This window comes from Oncorhynchus nerka, linkage group LG20 (genome assembly GCF_034236695.1).
Source record: "Oncorhynchus nerka isolate Pitt River linkage group LG20, Oner_Uvic_2.0, whole genome shotgun sequence".
NCBI classification, from domain to species: Eukaryota; Metazoa; Chordata; class Actinopteri; order Salmoniformes; family Salmonidae; genus Oncorhynchus; species Oncorhynchus nerka.
In genome coordinates this window covers 49,639,305-49,661,364 of record NC_088415.1, presented here as the reverse complement: position 1 = coordinate 49,661,364, position 22,060 = coordinate 49,639,305, and the positions used below count along the sequence as shown (strand labels likewise).

Below are 22,060 nucleotides of genomic sequence, written 5' to 3'. Positions count from 1 at the left end.
TATTATGATGTCTAGTTTTAATGTAGGCCAATGAGGCAGTGTTGGTCAACTGGTAAAATATTATGATGTCTAGTTTTAATGTGGGCCAATGAGGCAGTGTTGGCCGACTGGTAAAATATTATGATGTCTAGTTTTAATGTGGGCCAATGAGGCAGTGTTGGCCGACTGGTAAAATATTATGATGTCTAGTTTTAATGTAGGCCAATGAGGCAGTGTTGGCCCACTGGTAAAATATTATGATGTCTAGTTTTAATGTGGGCCAATGAGGCAGTGTTGGCCGACTGGTAAAATATTATGATGTCTAGTTTTAATGTGGGCCAATGAGGCAGTGTTGGCCGACTGGTAAAATATTATGATGTCTAGTTTTAATGTGGGCCAATGAGGCAGTGTTGGCCGACTGGTAAAATATTATGATGTCTAGTTTTAATGTGGGCCAATGAGGCAGTGTTGGCCGACTGGTAAAATATTATGATGTCTAGTTTTAATGTGGGCCAATGAGGCAGTGTTGGCCGACTGGTAAAATATTATGATGTCTAGTTTTTTTAATGTGGGCCAATGAGGCAGTGTTGGCCGACTGGTAAAATATTATGATGTCTAGTTTTAATGTGGGCCAATGAGGCAGTGTTGGCCGACTGGTAAAATATTATGATGTCTAGTTTTAATGTGGGCCAATGAGGCAGTGTTGGTCGACTGGTAAAATATTATGATGTCTAGTTTTAATGTGGGCCAATGAGGCAGTGTTGGCCGACTGGTAAAATATTATGATGTCTAGTTTTAATGTAGGCCAATGAGGCAGTGTTGGCCGACTGGTAAAATATTATGATGTCTAGTTTTAATGTGGGCCAATGAGGCAGTGTTGGCCGACTGGTAAAATATTATGATGTCTAGTTTTAATGTGGGCCAATGAGGCAGTGTTGGCCGACTGGTAAAATATTATGATGTCTAGTTTTAATGTGGGCCAATGAGGCAGTGTTGGCCGACTGGTAAAATATTATGATGTCTAGTTTTAATGTGGGCCAATGAGGCAGTGTTGGCCGACTGGTAAAATATTATGATGTCTAGTTTTAATGTGGGCCAATGAGGCAGTGTTGGCCGACTGGTAAAATATTATGATGTCTAGTTTTAATGTGGGCCAATGAGGCAGTGTTGGCCGACTGGTAAAATATTATGATGTCTAGTTTTAATGTAGGCCAATGAGGCAGTGTTGGCCAACTGGTAAAATATTATGATGTCTAGTTTTAATGTAGGGTGGCCGACTGGTAAAATATTATGATGTCTAGTTTTAATGTAGGCCAATGAGGCAGTGTTGGCCGACTGGTAAAATATTATGATGTCTAGTTTTAATGTGGGCCAATGAGGCAGTGTTGGCCCACTGGTAAAATATTATGATGTCTAGTTTTAATGTAGGCCAATGAGGCAGTGTTAAAATATTATGATGTCTAGTTTTAATGTAGGCCAATGAGGCAGTGTTGGCCGACTGGTAAAATATTATGATGTCTAGTTTTAATGTAGGCCAATGAGGCAGTGTTGGTCGACTGGTAAAATATTATGATGTCTATTTTTAATCTAGGCCAATGAGGCAGTGTTGGCCGACTGGTAAAATATTATGATGTCTAGTTTTAATGTGGGCCAATGAGGCAGACTGGTAAAATATTATGATGTCTAGTTTTAATGTGGGCCAATGAGGCAGTGTTGGCCCACTGGTAAAATATTATGATGTCTAGTTTTAATGTGGGCCAATGAGGCAGTGTTGGCCGACTGGTAAAATATTATGATGTCTAGTTTTAATGTGGGCCAATGAGGCAGTGTTGGGTAGTTTTAATGTGGGCCAATGAGGCAGTGTTGGACTGGTAAAATATTATGATGTCTAGTTTTAATGTGGGCCAATGAGGCAGTGTTGGCCGACTGGTAAAATATTATGATGTCTAGTTTTAATGTGGGCCAATGAGGCAGTGTTGGTCGACTGGTAAAATATTATGATGTCTAGTTTTAATGTGGGCCAATGAGGCAGTGTTGGCCGACTGGTAAAATATTATGATGTCTAGTTTTAATGTAGGCCAATGAGGCAGTGTTGGCCGACTGGTAAAATATTATGATGTCTAGTTTTAATGTGGGCCAATGAGGCAGTGTTGGCCGACTGGTAAAATATTATGATGTCTAGTTTTAATGTGGGCCAATGAGGCAGTGTTGGCCCACTGGTAAAATATTATGATGTCTAGTTTTAATGTAGGCCAATGAGGCAGTGTTAAAATATTATGATGTCTAGTTTTAATGTAGGCCAATGAGGCAGTGTTGGCCGACTGGTAAAATATTATGATGTCTAGTTTTAATGTGGGCCAATGAGGCAGTGTTGGTAAAATATTATGACTGGTAAAATATTATGATGTCTAGTTTTAATGTGGGCCAATGAGGCAGTGTTGGCCCGACTGGTAAAATATTATGATGTCTAGTTTTAATGTGGGCCAATGAGGCAGTGTTGGCCGACTGGTAAAATATTATGATGTCTAGTTTTAATGTGGGCCAATGAGGCAGTGTTGGCCGACTGGTAAAATATTATGATGTCTAGTTTTAATGTGGGCCAATGAGGCAGTGTTGGCCGACTGGTAAAATATTATGATGTCTAGTTTTAATGTAGGCCAATGAGGCAGTGTTGGCCGACTGGTAAAATATTATGATGTCTAGTTTTAATGTGGGCCAATGAGGCAGTGTTGGTCAACTGGTAAAATATTATGATGTCTAGTTTTAATGTGGGCCAATGAGGCAGTGTTGGCCGACTGGTAAAATATTATGATGTCTAGTTTTAAAGTAGGCCAATGAGGCAGTGTTAAAATATTATGATGTTTAGTTTTAATGTGGGCCAATGAGGCAGTGTTGGCCCACTGGTAAAATATTATGATGTCTAGTTTTAATGTGGGCCAATGAGGCAGTGTTGGCCGACTGGTAAAATATTATGATGTCTAGTTTTAATATGGGCCAATGAGGCAGTGTTGGCCGACTGGTAAAATATTATGATGTCTAGTTTTAATGTGGGCCAATGAGGCAGTGTTGGTCGACTGGTAAAATATTATGATGTCTAGTTTTAATGTGGGCCAATGAGGCAGTGTTGGTTCGACTGGTAAAATATTATGATGTCTAGTTTTAATGTAGGCCAATGAGGCAGTGTTGGCCGACTGGTAAAATATTATGATGTCTAGTTTTAATGTAGGCCAATGAGGCAGTGTTGGCCGACTGGTAAAATATTATGATGTCTAGTTTTAATGTGGGCCAATGAGGCAGTGTTGGTCGACTGGTAAAATATTATGATGTCTAGTTTTAATGTGGGCCAATGAGGCAGTGTTGGCCCACTGGTAAAATATTATGATGTCTAGTTTTAATGTAGGCCAATGAGGCAGTGTTGGCCGACTGGTAAAATATTATGATGTCTAGTTTTAATGTGGGCCAAGGAGGCAGTGTTGGCCGACTGCTGGTAAAATATTATGATGTCTAGTTTTAATGTGGGCCAATGAGGCAGTGTTGGCCGACTGGTAAAATATTATGATGTCTAGTTTTAATGTAGGCCAATGAGGCAGTGTTGGCCGACTGGTAAAATATTATGATGTCTAGTTTTAATGTAGGCCAATGAGGCAGTGTTGGCCGACTGGTAAAATATTATGATGTCTAGTTTTAATGTGGGCCAATGAGGCAGTGTTGGCCCACTGGTAAAATATTATGATGTCTAGTTTTAATGCAGGCCAATGAGGCAGTGTTAAAATACTATGATGTCTAGTTTTAATGTAGGCCAATGAGGCAGTGTTGGTCAACTGGTAAAATATTATGATGTCTAGTTTTAATGTGGGCCAATGAGGCAGTGTTGGCCGACTGGTAAAATATTATGATGTCTAGTTTTAATGTAGGCCAATGAGGCAGTGTTGGCCGACTGGTAAAATATTATGATGTCTAGTTTTAATGTGGGCCAATGAGGCAGTGTTGGCCAACTGGTAAAATATTATGATGTCTAGTTTTAATGTGGGCCAATGAGGCAGTGTTGGCCGACTGGTAAAATATTATGATGTCTAGTTTTAATGTGGGCCAATGAGGCAGTGTTGACCGACTGGTAAAATATTATGATGTCTAGTTTTAATGTGGGCCAATGAGGCAGTGTTGGCCGACTGGTAAAATATTATGATGTCTAGTTTTAATGTGGGCCAATGAGGCAGTGTTGGCCGACTGGTAAAATATTATGATGTCTAGTTTTAAAGTAGGCCAATGAGGCAGTGTTAAAATATTATGATGTTTAGTTTTAATGTGGGCCAATGAGGCAGTGTTGGCCCACTGGTAAAATATTATGATGTCTAGTTTTAATGTGGGCCAATGAGGCAGTGTTGGCCGACTGGTAAAATATTATGATGTCTAGTTTAAATATGGGCCAATGAGGCAGTGTTGGCCGACTGGTAAAATATTATGATGTCTAGTTTTAATGTGGGCCAATGAGGCAGTGTTGGCCGACTGGTAAAATATTATGTCTAGTTTTAATGTAGGCCAATGAGGCAGTGTTGGCCGACTGGTAAAATATTATGATGTCTAGTTTTAATGTGGGCCAATGAGGCAGTGTTGGCCGACTGGTAAAATATTATGATGTCTAGTTTTAATGTGGGCCAATGAGGCAGTGTTGGCCCACTGGTAAAATATTATGATGTCTAGTTTTAATGTAGGCCAATGAGGCAGTGTTGGCCGACTGGTAAAATATTATGATGTCTAGTTTTAATGTGGGCCAAGGAGGCAGTGTTGGCCGACTGCTAAAATATTATGATGTCTAGTTTTAATGTGGGCCAATGAGGCAGTGTTGGCCGACTGGTAAAATATTATGATGTCTAGTTTTAATGTAGGCCAATGAGGCAGTGTTGGCCGACTGGTAAAATATTATGATGTCTAGTTTTAATGTAGGCCAATGAGGCAGTGTTGGCCGACTGGTAAAATATTATGATGTCTAGTTTTAATGTGGGCCAATGAGGCAGTGTTGGCCCACTGGTAAAATATTATGATGTCTAGTTTTAATGCAGGCCAATGAGGCAGTGTTAAAATACTATGATGTCTAGTTTTAATGTAGGCCAATGAGGCAGTGTTGGTCAACTGGTAAAATATTATGATGTCTAGTTTTAATGTGGGCCAATGAGGCAGTGTTGGCCGACTGGTAAAATATTATGATGTCTAGTTTTAATGTAGGCCAATGAGGCAGTGTTGGCCGACTGGTAAAATATTATGATGTCTAGTTTTAATGTGGGCCAATGAGGCAGTGTTGGCCAACTGGTAAAATATTATGATGTCTAGTTTTAATGTGGGCCAATGAGGCAGTGTTGGCCGACTGGTAAAATATTATGATGTCTAGTTTTAATGTGGGCCAATGAGGCAGTGTTGACCGACTGGTAAAATATTATGATGTCTAGTTTTAATGTGGGCCAATGAGGCAGTGTTGGCCGACTGGTAAAATATTATGATGTCTAGTTTTAATGTGGGCCAATGAGGCAGTGTTGGCCGACTGGTAAAATATTATGATGTCTAGTTTTAATGTGGGCCAATGAGGCAGTGTTGGCCGACTGGTAAAATATTATGATGTCTAGTTTTAATGTAGGCCAATGAGGCAGTGTTGGCCGACTGGTAAAATATTATGATGTCTAGTTTTAATGTAGGCCAATGAGGCAGTGTTGGCCGACTGGTAAAATATTATGATGTCTAGTTTTAATGTGGGCCAATGAGGCAGTGTTGGCCGACTGGTAAAATATTATGATGTCTAGTTTAAATATGGGCCAATGAGGCAGTGTTGGCCGACTGGTAAAATATTATGATGTCTAGTTTTAATGTGGGCCAATGAGGCAGTGTAGTTTTTCGACTGGTAAAATATTATGATGTCTAGTTTTAATGTGGGCCAATGAGGCAGTGTTGGCCGACTGGTAAAATATTATGATGTCTAGTTTTAATATGGGCCAATGAGGCAGTGTTGGCCGACTGGTAAAATATTATGATGTCTAGTTTTAATGTGGGCCAATGAGGCAGTGTTGGTCGACTGGTAAAATATTATGATGTCTAGTTTTAATGTGGGCCAATGAGGCAGTGTTGGTCAACTGGTAAAATATTATGATGTCTAGTTTTAATGTGGGCCAATGAGGCAGTGTTGGCCGACTGGTAAAATATTATGATGTCTAGTTTTAATGTAGGCCAATGAGGCAGTGTTAAAATATTATGATGTTTAGTTTTAATGTGGGCCAATGAGGCAGTGTTGGCCTACTGGTAAAATATTATGATGTCTAGTTTTAATGTGGGCCAATGAGGCAGTGTTGGCCGACTGGTAAAATATTATGATGTCTAGTTTTAATGTGGGCCAATGAGGCAGTGTTGGCCGACTGGTAAAATATTATGATGTCTAGTTTTAATGTGGGCCAATAAGGCAGTGTTGACCGACTGGTAAAATATTATGATGTCTAGTTTTAATGTGGGGCAATGAGGCAGTGTTGGCCGACTGGTAAAATATTATGATGTCTAGTTTTAATGTGGGCCAATGAGGCAGTGTTGGCCGACTGGTAAAATATTATGATGTCTAGTTTTAATGTAGGCCAATGAGGCAGTGTTGGCCGACTGGTAAAATATTATGATGTCTAGTTTTAATGTAGGCCAATGAGGCAGTGTTGGCCGACTGGTAAAATATTATGATGGCTAGTTTTAACGTGGGCCAATGAGGCAGTGTTGGCCGACTGGTAAAATATTATGATGTCTAGTTTTAATGTGGGCCAATGAGGCAGTGTTGGCCGACTGGTAAAATATTATGATGTCTAGTTTTAATGTAGGCCAATGAGGCAGTGTTGGCCGACTGGTAAAATATTATGATGTCTAGTTTTAATGTAGGCCAATGAGGCAGTGTTGGCCGACTGGTAAAATATTATGATGTCTAGTTTTAATGTGGGCCAATGAGGCAGTGTTGGCCGACTGGTAAAATATTATGATGTCTAGTTTAAATATGGGCCAATGAGGCAGTGTTGGCCGACTGGTAAAATATTATGATGTCTAGTTTTAATGTGGGCCAATGAGGCAGTGTTGGTCGACTGGTAAAATATTATGATGTCTAGTTTTAATGTGGGCCAATGAGGCAGTGTTGGCCGACTGGTAAAATATTATGATGTCTAGTTTTAATGTGGGCCAATGAGGCAGTGTTGGCCGACTGGTAAAATATTATGATGTCTAGTTTTAATGTGGGCCAATAAGGCAGTGTTGACCGACTGGTAAAATATTATGATGTCTAGTTTTAATGTGGGGCAATGAGGCAGTGTTGGCCGACTGGTAAAATATTATGATGTCTAGTTTTAATGTGGGCCAATGAGGCAGTGTTGGCCGACTGGTAAAATATTATGATGTCTAGTTTTAATGTAGGCCAATGAGGCAGTGTTGGCCGACTGGTAAAATATTATGATGTCTAGTTTTAATGTAGGCCAATGAGGCAGTGTTGGCCGACTGGTAAAATATTATGATGGCTAGTTTTAACGTGGGCCAATGAGGCAGTGTTGGCCGACTGGTAAAATATTATGATGTCTAGTTTTAATGTGGGCCAATGAGGCAGTGTTGGCCGACTGGTAAAATATTATGATGTCTAGTTTTAATGTAGGCCAATGAGGCAGTGTTGGCCGACTGGTAAAATATTATGATGTCTAGTTTTAATGTAGGCCAATGAGGCAGTGTTGGCCGACTGGTAAAATATTATGATGTCTAGTTTTAATGTGGGCCAATGAGGCAGTGTTGGCCGACTGGTAAAATATTATGATGTCTAGTTTAAATATGGGCCAATGAGGCAGTGTTGGCCGACTGGTAAAATATTATGATGTCTAGTTTTAATGTGGGCCAATGAGGCAGTGTTGGTCGACTGGTAAAATATTATGATGTCTAGTTTTAATGTGGGCCAATGAGGCAGTGTTGGCCGACTGGTAAAATATTATGATGTCTAGTTTTAATATGGGCCAATGAGGCAGTGTTGGCCGACTGGTAAAATATTATGATGTCTAGTTTTAATGTGGGCCAATGAGGCAGTGTTGGTCGACTGGTAAAATATTATGATGTCTAGTTTTAATGTGGGCCAATGAGGCAGTGTTGGTCGACTGGTAAAATATTATGATGTCTAGTTTTAATGTGGGCCAATGAGGCAGTGTTGGTCAACTGGTAAAATATTATGATGTCTAGTTTTAATGTGGGCCAATGAGGCAGTGTTGGCCGACTGGTAAAATATTATGATGTCTAGTTTTAATGTAGGCCAATGAGGCAGTGTTAAAATATTATGATGTTTAGTTTTAATGTGGGCCAATGAGGCAGTGTTGGCCCACTGGTAAAATATTATGATGTCTAGTTTTAATGTGGGCCAATGAGGCAGTGTTGGCCGACTGGTAAAATATTATGATGTCTAGTTTAAATATGGGCCAATGAGGCAGTGTTGGCCGACTGGTAAAATATTATGATGTCTAGTTTTAATGTGGGCCAATGAGGCAGTGTTGGTCGACTGGTAAAATATTATGATGTCTAGTTTTAATGTGGGCCAATGAGGCAGTGTTGGTCGACTGGTAAAATATTATGATGTCTAGTTTTAATGTAGGCCAATGAGGCAGTGTTGGCCGACTGGTAAAATATTATGATGTCTAGTTTTAATGTAGGCCAATGAGGCAGTGTTGGCCGACTGGTAAAATATTATGATGTCTAGTTTTAATGTGGGCCAATGAGGCAGTGTTGGCCGACTGGTAAAATATTATGATGTCTAGTTTTAATGTGGGCCAATGAGGCAGTGTTGGCCCACTGGTAAAATATTATGATGTCTAGTTTTAATGTGGGCCAATGAGGCAGTGTTGGCCCACTGGTAAAATATTATGATGTCTAGTTTTAATGTAGGCCAATGAGGCAGTGTTGGCCGACTGGTAAAATATTATGATGTCTAGTTTTAATGTGGGCCAAGGAGGCAGTGTTGGCCGACTGCTAAAATATTATGATGTCTAGTTTTAATGTGGGCCAATGAGGCAGTGTTGGCCGACTGGTAAAATATTATGATGTCTAGTTTTAATGTAGGCCAATGAGGCAGTGTTGGCCGACTGGTAAAATATTATGATGTCTAGTTTTAATGTAGGCCAATGAGGCAGTGTTGGCCGACTGGTAAAATATTATGATGTCTAGTTTTAATGTGGGCCAATGAGGCAGTGTTGGCCCACTGGTAAAATATTATGATGTCTAGTTTTAATGTAGGCCAATGAGGCAGTGTTAAAATACTATGATGTCTAGTTTTAATGTAGGCCAATGAGGCAGTGTTGGTCAACTGGTAAAATATTATGATGTCTAGTTTTAATGTGGGCCAATGAGGCAGTGTTGGCCGACTGGTAAAATATTATGATGTCTAGTTTTAATGTAGGCCAATGAGGCAGTGTTGGCCGACTGGTAAAATATTATGATGTCTAGTTTTAATGTGGGCCAATGAGCAGTGTTGGCCAACTGGTAAAATATTATGATGTCTAGTTTTAATTGGCCAATGAGGCAGTGTTGGCCGACTGGTAAAATATTATGATGTCTAGTTTTAATGTGGGCCAATGAGGCAGTGTTGACCGACTGGTAAAATATTATGATGTCTAGTTTTAATGTGGGCCAATGAGGCAGTGTTGGCCGACTGGTAAAATATTATGATGTCTAGTTTTAATGTGGGCCAATGAGGCAGTGTTGGCCGACTGGTAAAATATTATGATGTCTAGTTTTAATGTGGGCCAATGAGGCAGTGTTGGCCGACTGGTAAAATATTATGATGTCTAGTTTTTTGAGGCAGTGTGGGTAAAATATTATGATGAGTTTTAATGTGGGCCAATGAGGCAGTGTTGGCCGACTGGTAAAATATTATGATGTCTAGTTTTAATGTAGGCCAATGAGGCAGTGTTGGCCGACTGGTAAAATAGTATGATGTCTAGTTTTAATGTGGGCCAATGAGGCAGTGTTGGTCGACTGGTAAAATATTATGATGTCTAGTTTTAATGTGGGCCAATGAGGCAGTGTTGGCCCACTGGTAAAATATTATGATGTCTAGTTTTAATGTAGGCCAATGAGGCAGTGTTGGCCGACTGGTAAAATATTATGATGTCTAGTTTTAATGTAGGCCAATGAGGCAGTGTTGGCCCACTGGTAAAATATTATGATGTCTAGTTTTAACGTGGGCCAATGAGGCAGTGTTGGCCGACTGGTAAAATATTATGATGTCTAGTTTTAACGTGGGCCAATGAGGCAGTGTTGGCCGACTGGTAAAATATTATGATGTCTAGTTTTAATGTGGGCCAATGAGGCAGTGTTGGCCGACTGGTAAAATATTATGATGTCTAGTTTTAATGTAGGCCAATGAGGCAGTGTTGGCCGACTGGTAAAATATTATGATGTCTAGTTTTAATGTGGGCCAATGAGGCAGTGTTGGTCGACTGGTAAAATATTATGATGTCTAGTTTTAATATGGGCCAATGAGGCAGTGTTGGTCGACTGGTAAAATATTATGATGTCTAGTTTTAATGTGGGCCAATGAGGCAGTGTTGGTCGACTGGTAAAATATTATGATGTCTAGTTTTAATGTGGGCCAATGAGGCAGTGTTGGTCGACTGGTAAAATATTATGATGTCTAGTTTTAATGTGGGCCAATGAGGCAGTGTTGGCCGACTGGTAAAATATTATGATGTCTAGTTTTAATGTAGGCCAATGAGGCAGTGTTAAAATATTATGATGTTTAGTTTTAATGTGGGCCAATGAGGCAGTGTTGGCCGACTGGTAAAATATTATGATGTCTAGTTTTAATGTGGGCCAATGAGGCATTGTTGGCCGACTGGTAAAATATTATGATGTCTAGTTTTAATGTAGGCCAATGAGGCAGTGTTGGCCGACTGGTAAAATATTATGATGTCTAGTTTTAATGTGGGCCAATGAGGCAGTGTTGGTCGACTGTTAAAATATTATGATGTCTAGTTTTAATGTGGGCCAATGAGGCAGTGTTGGCCGACTGGTAAAATATTATTGATGTCTAGTTTTAATGTAGGCCAATGAGGCAGTGTTGGCCGACTGGTAAAATATTATGATGTCTAGTTTTAATGTGGGCCAATGAGGCAGTGTTGGTCGACTGGTAAAATATTATGATGTCTATTTTTAATGTGGGCCAATGAGGCAGTGTTGGCCGACTGGTAAAATATTATGATGTCTAGTTTTAATGTAGGCCAATGAGGCAGTGTTGGTCGACTGGTAAAATATTATGATATCTAATTTTAATGTAGGCCAATGAGGCAGTGTTAAAATATTATGATGTCTAGTTTTAATGTGGGCCAATGAGGCAGTGTTGGCCGACTGGTAAAATATTATGATGTCTAGTTTTAATGTGGGCCAATGAGGCAGTGTTGGCCGACTGGTAAAATATTATGATGTCTAGTTTAGACTACATTTGATGTCCGACAGCTTGTTGGCCCTTTTCTCTGACCTTGCACCTGGCAGTCAGGGGAATTTGGGAAGGTTGTGTCTGTTTTTACTTCATGATAACCCACTCATTGTGATGATCCTCTAAACAAACAGACAAGATAATAGTATGCCTAGGCTAGCGGAGATTCAGCACCATGGACAGTGCAGTTGATGAATGAACTGTGAATCCGACCAGTAGTCCACCGTACGCTCCTCTTTGTTAGTGAAACACCATGAAACAATGTCACAAATGTCTATTTCCTCGAGCGCTTTTGTGGACACAGTGAATCAGACATTTTGTGTTTTGAGCCTCTGCCAGTGTCACACGTTTAATAGTTTGGAGATTTGAATGTGAGATGGAGATTGAGATTGTGTTGAGAGGTCATTTGTAGCTTGCATATATAAGCAAGTAGACTAAGGAATGTTTTCTATTCAGAAGAAAATCCTCTGTTACTTTCTAATTGACATAAGTTAACTTACCAGTGTGGTGCAATAAATAGGCCATAGGAGCGAATGATTACAATTTAGCAGAATAACACTGGAGTGATACATGAGCAGATGATGATGTGCAAGTAGAGATACTGGGGTGCAAAAGAGCAGAAAAGTAAATGAAATAAAAACAGTATGGGGATGAGGTAGGCAGATTGTTTGGGCTATTTACAGATGGACTATGTAAAGCTGCAGCGATCGGTTAGCTGCTCAGATAGTTGATGTTTAAAGTTGGTGAGGGAAGTCTCCAACTTCAGCGATTTTTGCAATTCGTTCCAGTCACTGGCAGCAGAGAAGTGGAAGGAAAGGCGGCCAAATGATGTGTTGGCTTTGGGGATGAAAGTATCTATATCTGCAGTAAAAATGAGTCCTATATCGACATAACCTGAATGGCCTCTCAGCAAGGAAGAGGCCTCTGCTCCAAACCTGCCATAAAAAAGCCAGACTACGGTTTGCAACCTCACACGGGGACAAAGATAGTACTTTTTGGAGAAATGTCCTCTGGTCTGATGAAACAAAAATAGAATTCTTTGGCCAAAATGACCATCGTTATGTTTGGAGGAAAAAGGGGGAGGCTTGCAAGCCAAAGAACACCATCCCAACTGTGAAGCACAGGGGTGGCAGAATCATGTTGTGGGGGTGCTTTGCTGCAGGAGGGACTGGTGCACTTCACAAAATAGATAGCATCATGAGATAGGAAAATTATGTGGATATATTGAAGCGACATCTCAAGACATCAGTTAAAGCTTGGTCGCAAATGGGTCTTCCAAATGGACAATGACCCCAAGCATACTTCCAAAGTTGTGGCAAAATGGCTTAAGGACAACAAAGTAAAGGTATTTGAGTGGTCATCACAAAGCCCTGACCGCAATCCCATAGAAAATTTGTGGGAAGAACTGAAAAAGCGTGTGCGAGCAAGGAGGCCTACAAACCTGACTCAGTTACACCAGCTCTGTCAGGAGGAATGGGCCAACATTCACTCAACTTATTGTGGGAAGCTTGTGGAAGGCTACCTGAAACATTTGACCGAAGTTAAACAATTTAAAGGCATTACTACCAAATACTAAAGGCATTACTACCAAATACTAATTGAGTGTATGTAAACATCTGACCCACTGGGAATGTGATGAAAGAAATAAAAGCTGAAAGAAATAGTTCTCTCTACTATTGTTCTGACATTTCACATTCTTAAAATAAAGTGGTGATCCTAACTGACCTAAGACAGCGATTTATTTAAATGTCAGGAATTGTGAAAAACTGAGTTTAAATGTATTTGGCTAAGGTGTATGTAAACTTCTGACTTCAACTGTACATCAAATAACCTGACATTGATCCACATCATATGGGTAGACATATAATGCAAGTGTGTTATGCAGCAAAACAAAACAATCCTTTTTTAGGTTGCAACCCGGTAATATGAATCATTGTTGACCTGTTCTGATCTAATGAGATGGATGTTGGATTTCTACGGCCTAGAATCAAGGCCTTTCCCAGTCATGAAGGACGAAGTTAGGCCCCTCTTGGTTCTCATTGGTGAAGACTGAACTCAAGTTAGGGGTTGTATGTGTGCTTTACCACTTTGCCCAACATGTGATGTCCCAGTGGTTGTAAATAAACCCCTTTTAAGGTGATATAACTGTGTCATTATTATATGGCTGTGAAACGCCATTGTTCCACAAGAAATTCCATCATTTGGTATTTTGTTGACGCTGGTGGGAAACGCTGTCTCAGGCACTGCTCCAGAATCTCCCATAAGTGTTCAGTTGGGTTGAGATCTGGTGACTGAGACGGCCATGGCATACGGTTGGTATGGTATGGTAGCCAAAATAATGTCCAATATAAATATCTCAAATATTTCTATATTACTTCAAACTATAACTCCATTCTTTCTGAATTCATAATAATCTGCCAGCACACACACACTAATTGGACAGTCTGGGATAGAGACATACACACTCTAGGGGCTGGACAAGTCTGTGGCTTTTCAACACACATATGCCCATTTATTCTCCTTTATCTGGTGCAAGGGGCAACCTGGAAGCTGCACTCACTTATGCCCTGCGTAATGAAGGCTACAGGAAATCCTGTGTGTGTGTGAGCGGAGGTGAATGGTGAGAGGTGAACAGGCAAGTGTGGTGTCCTGCCCATAATGCTATTTCTAAACAGTTGGGCCTGACAGCTTTTGTCTGTTCCAAAGATGACTGAGGAAGGAAGAACGAGGGGAGAGAAAGAGAGAGAGTGAGCAGGAGAGGGCTAGCTATAAATCAAATCCTATTAACTTCAGTGGGCTGGGGCTTAACTGGGGTGCTAGGAAAGGGGGAGAGATGTCCCTATATGTTTACTTTGGCAATGCAAGATTATGTCTTAGCATGACAATCCAGCTAATTTTATTTCATTTAAATTGATAAAGAACCAGAAAGTAAAGGAAATGAAATAAATGATCAGAGGAAAGGAGGGAGAGAAAGAAGCTTGAGGAAGAGCAAGACAACACCGGAACCCACAAAACCCTTAACCATGGGCACACACATAGCACAAGTATCAATAAATATCTCTCTGGGCCTCTTTTCACCTACCCAACCCAGTTCAGGCCTCAAGCTGAAAAGCCATCTTCATGCAGCTATAGTGTAACTGTCTGTCCTAGCTGTTTGGCCTGCTATGTCTGCACGCACACACACACACACACACACACACACACACACACACACACACACACACACACACACACACACACAATGTGGAACGCTGTTTGCTGTTCTTTTATAAAACTATTCAATTCAGTTTATTGAGATTAGTAGTTTATATGGCAATGACAAGTGAGTATATGGAAGTCAGGAGAACGAACCCATAAAAACGTCCTATTCCAAACTCCTGTCTGGTCCTCTTTATCCGGCGGAGGCCCACATCAGGGTCATGTTCATTAGGAACCAAAACAGACTGAAACAGACAGTGTGCACTAATGAATATGACCCAGCAGAACTGAAGCCGATCCCTGTAACAGGCTGATATGAGCTGAAGATACTATAGAAGGCATGGAGTTTCTGAAACAACTCCCCTCACACATGCATTCACAAAGAAGGCATGTTTGAGGTTATAAAACAGGCAACACCAAGTACTGCAGTTATGTTTGAATTGGGTGTGACAATGATCAGAGAAGTAGAGTATGAAACATTGACAACAAACAGACACACACACACACATATTTAGCCAGACAGGCACACGCGATATTCCTCTATGTAAAATGTGCCACGCGGACTTGGGAGAGACGCAATTGCATTCCTTGATAAGCTTTAATTTTCCTCTGTAATACGAGGCAGTGTCATAAAGTTCTGCCTTGGCTTAACCAGGCATGTTTACAGATGTGTTGACGGGACACACACCCTGTATGTGTGTGTCCCCCATACGAACGACAGCTTTCAGGGGCCCAGAACGTGTGTCTGGAACCCCTTTCCACACAACCCATTTGTTGTGTGTGTGTGTGTGTTCGTGTCCTCTGTTTTCTTTTTGGGGTGTTGGTGTGAGCGTGGGAATCTGTGTGGAAATGCAGATAATGAAGTCATCCCCATGAAAAGGAGGTGATAGAGACATACAGGCACACACCCTCCTGATGCCCTGTGTTAGGTTGAGGTAGGGCCCTGTGGATTTACGGCCTGTTTTCTCCCTGGGTGTCGTTAGGGGCATCGTTAGGGGAACAGACACACTCTCTCTCACACACCCTCCTGATGCCCTGTGTTATGCTGAGGTAGGGCCCTGTGGATTTACGGCCTGTTTTCTCCCTGGGTGTCGTTAGGGGCATCGTTAGGGGAACAGACACACAGGTGTACTGTAACTAGCATTAGGCTGCCATTAAAAACCAATTAATGCCTGATCCGGTAATGCGGTCCAGAGACTCCGTGCGGAGGAAGTGACACAATTGCGGAGCCTCCAGAGGCTTGCAGAGGCCAAATTGAGCTACTTAGAGCGAAACCGTGTTTCTCCCCAAATTTCACACGTTAAAAACAATATCTTACCTCATGTAGGGATTTCAAAGTCTGAACTTCTGGAAAGAGATCAGGGAGGTAACGGGGATAGATGTGGTAAAGAGGTCAATGGAATGCAGACCGCGGGGGATAGAAGGACGCTGGATTGGCGCACATCAAACATACAGTGGGGAGAACAAGTATTTGATACACTGCCGATTTTGCAGGTTTTCTTACTTACAAAGCATGTCTGTCATTTTTATCATAGGTACACTTCAACTATGAGAGACGGAATCTAAAACAAATATCCAGAAAATCACAATGTATGATTTTTAAGTAATTAATTTGCATTTTATTGCATGACATAAGTATTTGATACTTCAGAAAAGCAGAACTTAATATTTGGTACAGAAACCTTTGTTTGCAATTACAGGGATCATACGATTCCTGTAGATCTTGACCAGGTTTGCACACACTTCAGCAGGGATTTTGGCACTCCTCCATACAGACCTTCTCCAGATCCTTCAGGTAGGCAAATGCAATTAGCATGAGGTTGTAAGTAACAAGAACGTTTCCCAGGACATAGACATATCTGATGTTGGCAGAAAGCTTATATTCTTGTTAATCTAACTGCACTATCCAATTTACAGTAGCTATTACTGTGAAATAATACCATGCTATTGTTTGAGGAGAGTGCACAGTTTTGAACTTGAAAAGTTATTAATAAACAAATTAGGCACATTTGGGCAGTCGTGATACAACATACAGAAATGCAATGGTTCATTGGATCAGTCTAAAACTTTTCACATACACTGCAAAATCTAAATTGCACCTGGGCTATAAAAATACATTATGGCCTTTCTCTTGTATTTCAAAGATGATGGTACAAACACGATACATTAATACTGTTGTATTATCTTTTACCAGATCTAATGTTATATTATGTTATGTTATATTCTCCTACATTCCTTTCACAGTTCCACAAACTTCAATATGCATATCCTTGCTTCAGGGCCTGAGCTTACAGGCAGTTAGATTTGGGTCCTGAGCTGCAGGCAGTTAGATTTGGGTATGTCATTTTAGGTGAATATTGGAAAAAAAGGGTCCCATCCTTAAGAGGACTGGGGAGATTTTTAGGATAAAAAATAAACAGAATGGGGCAAAGCAAAAGAAAAATCCTAGAGGAAAACCTGGTTCAATCTGCTTTTCACCAGACACTTGGAGATTAATTCACCTTTCAGTAGGACAATGACCTAAAAGACCAAATCTACACTGAAAACGGTGAATGTTCTTAAGTGGGTGAGTTACAGTTTTGACTTAAATCTACTTGAAAATACACGGCAAGACCTGAAATTGGTTGTCTAGCAAGGATCAAAAATCAATTTGACTGAGCTTGAAGAATTTTGAAAAGAATAATGGGTAAATGTTTCACAATTCAGGTGTGGAAAGCTTTTAGAAACTTAACCAGAAAGTGAACAACAGTAGAAGAAGGGAAAGGGGAGACCCCTTTCGGACAATCAGAGCCATACAGCGTGCCGCTGAAAGGCCAACAACCTTCCACAGGAGGGCTGGTTCCGACCGAACGAAGGCACTCACACGTAAATACATTCATGATTTCTCATTACAAACAGACGGCGGTTCGTGTGCAAACTTTATGATTACTGTGAGAATAATTCTGAAATGTATCGAAGATAAGTGTCTTTTTTTCTCTATCTTGCTTTCCCTCTCCATGTCATTGTGTAAAAGCCACTTCCGCCGAAATTGGCTCCTCTGGCCGTTCGGGCGGTGCTCGGTGGTCATCGTCACCGTCCTACTAGCCGCTACCGATCAATTTTTCATTTGTCTGTTTGTTTTGTCTTATTAGTTTCACCTGTGTGTATTTTGGTTTAATTAGCTTCCCTATATGTAGTAGTTTGACCCGCCCTTGTGTTGTGTGGGATTGTCTTTTTGCTACGTGTGTGCATGTTAGGTCGTGGTGTATTTTCTTTTCTTTACTTGACACCCTGTGGTTTTGAGTTGTCTAGTATAGTGTCCTGCGCCCTGTATTGTGTTGGGCTTATCATTTTGGTGTGCGCCCGTGTTGGCGCATCCAGACCCCTCTTTAGCATTCAGGGTCGGGATGTGAATGACAGCTCCCTGATTCACTATGAGTGGTTCTGTACAGTCCAGTTTATTGGATGTGAATGACAGCTCTCTGAATCACTATGAGTGGTTCTGTACAGACCAGTTTATTGGATGTGAATGACAGCTCCCTGAATCCCTATGAGTGGTGCTGTACAGACCAGTTTATTGGATGTGAATGACAGCTCCCTGAATCCCTATGAGTGGTGCTGTATAGACCAGTTTATTGGATGTGAATGACAGCTCCCTGAATCCCTATGAGTGGTGCTGTATAGACCAGTTTATTGGATGTGAATGACAGCTCCCTGAATCCCTATGAGTGGTGCTGTACAGACCAGTTTATTGGATGAGAATGACAGCTCCCTGAATTCCTATGAGTGGTGCTGTACAGACCAGTTTATTGGATGTGAATGACAGCTCCCTGAATCACTATGAGTGGTGCTGTACATACCAGTTTATTGGATGTGAATGACAGCTCCCTGAATCACTATGAGTGGTGCTGTACATACCAGTTTATTGGATGTGAATGACAGCTCCCTGAATCCCTATGAGTGGTGCTGTACAGACCAGTTTATTGGATGTGAATGACAGCTCCCTGAATCACTATGAGTGGTGCTGTACATACCAGTTTATTGGATGTGAATGACAGCTCCCTGAATCACTACGAGTGGTGCTGTACAGACCAGTTTATTGGATGTGAATGACAGCTCCCTGAATCCCTATGAGTGGTGCTGTATAGACCAGTTTATTGGATGTGAATGACAGCTCCCTGAATCCCTATAAGTGGTGCTGTACAGACCAGTTTATTCTGTACTACCACTGTAGACTTTGGATTGACCACGCAGAGCCTTTACTGCCTAACCTTTTACTACAGGGGCTAAAACAGGGTCACATGGAGTGAATCTTGGTTGTCTTAAACAAATCTACTTTGAAACATGTGAGCATGTGAGAGAGAGCGAACGTGTGTGAGTGTGTGTGATAGGGTTGAATGGTGAAACCCGGTTTGCGAGATTTACCAAGATTTACCGCCCAAAACCACTCCCTTTTCCCGGGATAAATAACTCTGAGAAACCGGTAAATTAGAGTACATTATTTATATGAACAGAATGGAACAAATGGAACTGTTAAACTATATATACAATGTCTAAATATGGCTTTTCTACAGCCTCTGCATGATGAATCATCAACGCCCATCCCAGGGTGGGGACAGACAGCCCATCTCAGGGTGGGGACAGACAGCCCATCTCAGTGTGGGGACAGACAGCCCATCTCAGGGTGGGGACAGACAGCCCATCTCAGGGTGGGGACAGACAGCACATCTCAGGGTGGGGACAGACAGCCCATCTCAGGGTGGGGACAAATAGCTCATCTCAGGGTGGGGACAGACAGCCCATCTCAGGGTGGGGACAGACAGCCCATCTCAGGGTGGGGACAGACAGCCCATCTCAGGGTGGGGACAGACAGCCCATCTCAGGGTGGGGACAGCAAATCTCTTTTTTTCAGACAGCCCATCTCAGGGTCGGGACAGACAGCCCATCTCATTTTCAGGTCTTGTCATAGATTTTATTACACTATACAAAAATATAAAAGCAACATGCAAGAATTTCTAGGATTTTACTGGGTTCATATTAGGAAATCAGTCATTTAAAATAAATAAATTAGGCCCTAATCGATGGATTTCACACGACTGGGAATACAGAAATGCATGATACTATTTTTTAAAGTAGGGGATCAGAATCAGTCGGTATCTGGTGTGACCACCATTTGCTTCAAGCAGCGCAATGATCTCCTTCGCATAAAGTTGATCAAGCTGTTGATTGTGGCTTGTGGAATGTTGTCTCACTCCTCTTCAATGGCTTATTGGCGGGAACTGGAACAAGCTGTCGTACATGTCGATCCAGAGCCTCCCAAACATCCTCAATGGGTGACATGTCTGGTGAGTATACAAGCCATGGAAGGGTGGTGGATGAATGGCACGACAATGGGCCTCAGGATCATCACGGTATCACTGTGCATTCATATTGCCATCAATAAAATGCAATTGTGTTCATTGACCATAGCTTATGCCTGCCCATACAATAACCCTACTGCCACCATGGGGCACTCTGTTCACAACGTTGACATCAGCATACTGCTCGCCCCCACATAACGGGGCGGCAGGGTACCCTAGTGGTTAGAGCGTTGGACTAGTAACTGGAAGGTTTCAAGTTCAAACCCCCGAGCTGACAAGGTACAAATCTTGTCTGTTCCTAGGCCGTCCTTGAAAATAAGAATTTGTTCTTAACTGACTTGCCTAGTTAAATAAAGGTAAAAATAACACCATACACACTATCTGCCCGGTACAGTTGAAACAGGGATTCATCTGTGAAGAGCACACTTTCTCCATCGAAGGTGAGCATTTGCACACTGAAGTCGGTTAAGATGCTGAACTTCCGTCAGGTCAAGACCCTGGTGAGGACGACAAGCACGCAGATGAGCTTCCCTGATACGGTTTCTGACAGTTTGGTTAGATATTCTTTCAGCTGTCTGGGTGGCAGGTCTCAGAAGATTGCCGGATGTGGAGGTCCTGGGCAATAGTAGTCACTCAGGAACAGTCACTGTCTTCTTGGTGAGCAACTTCTGTGTAGATTTGTCAGATCTCCCAGTGTCTGGTGGAAAGCAGACTGAAACAGGTTGTCCTCCAAGATTTTTCCTTTGCTTAGCTCCATTCCATTTCTTTTAAAACCTGAACATTTCCCCATGTCCTTAATGATTACAAGCATTACCCCTAACATGATGCAGCCACCACTATGCTTGATAATATGGAGAGTGGTACCCAGTAATGTATTGTATTGGATTTGCCCCAAACATAACACTTTGTATTCAGGACAAAAAGTTATTTGCTTTGTCAAATGTATTTTTGCAGCATTACTTTAGTGCCTTGTTGCAAACAGGATGCATTTTTAACTGTACAAGCTTTCTTCTTTTTACTCTGTCATTTAGGTTAGTATTGTGGATTAACTAATATGTTGTTGATCCATCCTCAGTTGTCTCCTATCACAGCCATTCAACTCTGTAACTGTTTTAAAGTCACCTTTGGCCTCACAGTGAAATCCCGGAGTGGTTTCCTTCCTCTCCGGCAACTGAGGTAGGAAGGACGCCTGTATCTTTGTAGTGCCTGGGTGTATTGACACACCATCCAAAGTGTAATTAACAACTTCACCATGCTCAAAGGGATATTCAAGGTCTGCTTTCCTTACCCATCTACCAATAGGTGCCTTTCTTTGTGAGGCATTGGGAAACCTCCCTGGTCTTTGTGGTTGAATCTGTGTTTGAAATTCACTGCTTGACTGAGGGACCTTACAGATAATTGTATGTGTGGGGTACAGAGATGAGGTAGTCATTCAAAATCATGTTAAACATTATTATTGCACACAGCTTGAGTCCATGCAACATATTATGTGACTTGTTGATCCGATTTTTTGTTGTGAACTTATTTAGCCTTGCAACAACAAAGGGGTTGAATACTTATTGACTCAAGACATTTCAGCTTTTGGTTTTTCATTAAGATTGTAAAAAAATAATAATAATAATAATTCCACTTTGACATTATGGGGTATTGTGTGTAGGCCAGTGACCAATTGAACCCACACACCAGTCAAGGGGTGTGAATACTTTCTGAAGGCACTGTAACTGAGAAGAACCCAACCATGAAGCAGTACAGTCCAATAAATGACATGATACATCACAGGCCTCTAGATGGTGTGCAAACAGTACAGGAATCTACCAAAAAGCCATTAATAGCCTAAAAATGTAATCACTTCTGGGAAAATTGTTTTGCCTCAACATTCCCCTAGAAGAAAAAATGTGTAAATGTGGCGGTTTGACTCCTTGGCTAATCTAAAGAAGCATAAGAGCAAAAAAAAAAAAGCTAATGAAAAATGGTTTGATAATGATTGCAGAAATCTTAGAAAGTCATTGAGAAATATATCTAATCAAAAACAACAGACAACAAAATATATGGCTTCATTATTGGGAAACACTGAAGCAAT

General features: G+C 41.2%; 1 protein-coding gene across 1 annotated transcript in view; it reads right to left on the bottom strand.

The window, feature by feature from the left end:
- The window catches only part of LOC115120562 (histone-lysine N-methyltransferase PRDM16-like), a 329,075-nt gene that overhangs the window by 110,778 nt on the left and 196,237 nt on the right, over positions 1 to 22,060 (bottom strand). The gene's annotated exons all lie outside the window — the stretch shown is intronic.